We start from the raw sequence: 4,226 nt of genomic DNA on the forward strand, positions 1-4,226 counted from the left end.
ACCGCCGCCCCCTCCGGGACCGTGGGATGGAGTGGGGTGGGGGGATGAAGTCGTGTGTCCCCCCCAAAAAAAATGTCCCCGAGGGGGTGTTGGTGGCGTGGGGGGGGGCGTCCCGGAGCGCGGCCCGTTGCTGCCATCTCGTGGGCTTTGCAGGCTCTGTTCCCCCCCCCAATCCCCCCCCATAACCACCGCGGTCCCATCGGGGGCGCACCCCTTGGATACGGGCGCCCGCTGCGGTGCGCAGCGCGTGGGTCACCCGTGGGGAGATGGTAAAGGGGGGGGGGGGGGTGACCCCGAGGAGAAGCATCCTGGTGAAAAAGGGGGGGGGGATAACACGAGAAGGGGTCCTCACCACCTTGAGCATCGCCCTACAAGGTGTTCCTACTGCCCCATGGAGCATCACCCCAAAAGGAAGGGGTCCCGTCACCCTGCTGAGGATCACCCCAAAGGGAAGGGGTCCCATCGCCCTGCCAAGCATCACCCCACAACGCGTCCCAGTGCCCCACAGAGCATCACACCAAAGAGAAGGGATCCCATTACCCTGCTGAGCATCACCCTGAAAGGAAGGCGTCCCATCTCCCTGCCAAGCATCACCCTACAAGGCATTCTACTACCCCATGGAGCATCCCAGAGGGAAAGGGTCCCATCACCCCGCTGAGCATCACCCCACAAGGTGTCCTACTACCCCATGGAACATCACCCCAAAGGGAAGGGGTCCTATTGCCCTACTGAGCATCACCCCAAAAGAAAGGGGTCCCATTGCCCTGCCAAGCATCCCCCCACAATGTGTCCTATTGCCCCATGGAGCATCACCCCAAAGGGAAGGGGGCCCCGTCACCCCACTGAGCATCACCCCACAATGTGTTCTACTGCCCCACAGAGCATCAGCCCAAAAGGATCCCATCACCCTGCTGAGCATTACCCCAAAAAGAAGGGAGGCTCATCACCCTGAGCATCACCCCGCAATATGTCCTGCTGCCCCACAGAGCGTTGCCCCAAAGGGAAGGGATCCCATCGCCCACTTGAGCATCATCCCACATGTATCCTACTGCTCCGTGGAGCGTCACCCCAAAGGGAAGGGGTCCCGTCACCACGCTGAGCATCACCCCACAGCGATGGACTCCTGAGCGTCACCCTGCAGGGCCCAGATCCCATTGCCCCATTTCACAGCACCCCACAAGGAAGGGATCCTACTGAGCCACGAGACATCACCTTGCAGGGATGGGGCCCCGTGTTTAGCTGAGCATCACCCCAAAAAAAGGGGTCCCACCGCCCCAACAAGCCCCCCCCCCCCCCCAGAGAGGCGCCCCTCGCCCACCCCAGCACCACCCCACAATCAGGGTGCTGTGCCTCTGCCCTTCCTGCCCCCCAAATAAAGGTCCAGTGGTCCTGGGGGGGCACCGGGCACATCGGGAGCACCTGGCGGGGCTCAGCTCAGGCACGAGGCAGCCCCAGACCCGCAGCTCCCCCAGCCCCGAGCCGCTCAGCACCGTCACGAGTTGCCCGGCCTCAGCTTGGCGATGCTGGGCCGGGGTGGGGGACGGGACACACTCAGCCCCCCGCGAGGGTACAGGGCCACGCAGGGGCCACGCGGGGGGGGGCTGCCGTGCCCCCGGCACCGCCGGGAAAATGAAGTGCGAGCTGCCAGCGGGGGCTCCAGGCTCCTGGCGGTGCCGGATGCGGCCCGGCTGGCCAACGCGCCGTAATCGAACACATGTGTGTGGGCTTCGGGGAGAGGCTGAGCTGGGAAACAGGGCCCTGCGGAGACCGGGGGGCTGTATCCTGTCCAAAAGCCCAGGTCCCACATGAAGCCAGGCATGCGAGAGCGATCCAAACCACAGCTGGATTTGAACCGAATCTCCCAGCATCTGGGCTAATTTGCTGCGCCGTGATTGATCGTGGGGAGGGGGCACGGGCGGGAGACGCTCCAGCGCAGACCTCCCAACAGAGCCAATGACTTAACCAGAGCTGTTTCCAATCTGCGCAGCACATTGAGGCGAAAATGCCCCTTCCCTGCGCGCTCCTGGGCGCCCGCGCTGCTTCCCTCCCGCAGCTGCTCTGTGCAGGATGCGGCCGGGGCAGGGGATTGCTCTGAGCTGCCCGGCCCCCGTGGGGCTGAGCTCCGTCCCCGGTGCCAGGACCCCTCCGGGGTGGCAGGATGGGACGGGAAGGGTCGTTCAGTGCCCCCCCCCCCCGGCCCCGACCCCCGCCCACCTGCCCCAGGCTCCGGGCGATGGGCGAAGAGGCGCGGAGGGTGGCGAGGTTGCAGGTTCCGCTCTCCCCGCTCCAAGTTTCTGCCCCGGGGGCTCAGCATCACTCAGCAGGTAGCTGGGGCAGCCCTGGGTCCCGGCCGGCCCCCGGGGAGGGAGCTGTCTGGGAGCCGCTGGCTGCCGTGATTTATGCAGCGCAGCCCCGTAAATTACCCGGACGGAGCCCGCGGGAGCCATCGCTCACAGCGACGTCCAGAGCTCCCTGCCAGAACCTGAAACACTTCCAGCCGTTAATTGAACAGGAAAAAAAAAAAGAAAAAAGAAAAAAAAAAAGAAAAAAAAAAAAAGGGAAATTAGTGCCCGGGGAGCTGAGATTAAACCGCGGCTCTGCACCGACGCTCGCCTTCGTCCCGCTCCCAGGATCCTGGCGGTCCCGTGGGTGCGAGCCCAGGATGGGCACCGGGAGCAGGATGGGGAGGGATTTGGGGAGCTGGATCCTCACCTGGGACGTGCCCGCCGCAGGGTCCCCTCGGGCAGGGCAGTGGCCGTGCCACCGTGCCCAGGTCCCGGGGTGGTGGCCCCAGCGTGTTGGGGACGTCCCGGCTCCGTGGGTGCCCGTGGCCGAGCTCCCGGCGACGCTGAGCCCCGAGGGCGTTTTGGGGAGCAGCCACACGCGTGGCAGTGTCCCGCCAGCCACAGCGCCCCGGGAGCACCAAATTCCCACTGGGGACAGCGCCAAGGCCACCACTGCGGGTCCCCGGCGCCACCTCCTCCTCACCGAGGGCCCAGGGGTGGGTGGTGGGGCGAGACCCCCAAAATCGGGGAGGGGGGTGGCCGATGCTGGGGACACCCTGCCCTGGCCCTGGGGTGCCAGCAGCCACCCTGGAGGTGCCGCGGCCGTGGAAGCCTCAGCCCCGGGCTTGCGCAAGCGGCTGCGGCCGTGAGAAAGGAGAAGCGAAAGAGCGAAGCGAGAGGCAGAGCCTGCGGTCGGGGGCAGCCGGGCTGCGCCCCCCCCGGCCCGGCAGATATTTCGGTGCGGAAGGAAGGGGGGGGGACACACGAGGTGAGGGTGTTGCCCCCCGCTTCTCCTCTTCCCGCACCGCCGCAGCCCCCCGGCCCACCCCAAGCCGCCACCGCTGCTGCCGCACATCTGGGCGCCAGGGCTGTGCCCCCCCACACACACTTTGTGTTTCCCCCCCGCTCCACCAGCAGCAAATCAGGGCCGGCAGAGCCCCCCCCCACCTCCCCCCCCCCCTCCCGGCCCATTTTCCGAGCCCCGACGGCGGGGGCGGAGCGCGGCGGATGCCGCTAGATGGCGCCCCACGAACGGAGCCGGGCCGCGGGCAGGGAGGCAGCGGCGGCGCCGGGGGAGCCGCGGGGTAGGTGCCGTCGGGGCGCTGCGGCCGCGCCGTCGGGGCTCACCTGGTTTGGGTGATGGGAGGGGAAAAGGGGAGCCCGGGAGAGGACCCAGCGAGGGTTAACGGGGGTCGGGACCCCCCCGAGGAGGAGGGGGGGGGGTGTTCACCCCGGGGGGGCCCGGGTAAGGCGTCCGCCCCCCCCCCCTCCCTTTGCGCCCCCGAGGAGAGGGAGCCCCGAAGGGGCGGCGGGAGCGGGCGAGAGGCGGCGCCGCCGTTCCTCCCGCTCCCGCCGGGGCGGAGGGGAAAAGAGGGCTCGGAGAAAGGAGGGGGAGGAGGAGGAGAAGAAGGAGGAGGAGGAGGGGGGGGGGGGCCCGGCTCTGGCGTGCCCCGCCCGGGGAGGGGAGGAGGAAACCTCCCGCCGTCCCTTTAACAGCCAGCGGCGCTGCGCGGAGTTCAGGCCGGGGTCAGGGGGAGTTCGCAGCCCGGGTTTCACCTCCGAGCTGGCGGCGCCGGGAGCCCCGAGGAGCCGCCGCCGCCGCCGCCGCCCGCTCCGAGGGGCGCACGGGCGGCCGGGAGCGCCGGGCATGGAGCGGCGGCGGCGGGCGGAGGGCAGCGCCCGGCGGCGCCCCCCCCGGGGCTGAGCCATGAGAGTCCACCG

The sequence above is a fragment of the Oxyura jamaicensis genome, chromosome 19 (assembly GCF_011077185.1).
Source record: "Oxyura jamaicensis isolate SHBP4307 breed ruddy duck chromosome 19, BPBGC_Ojam_1.0, whole genome shotgun sequence".
NCBI classification, from domain to species: Eukaryota; Metazoa; Chordata; class Aves; order Anseriformes; family Anatidae; genus Oxyura; species Oxyura jamaicensis.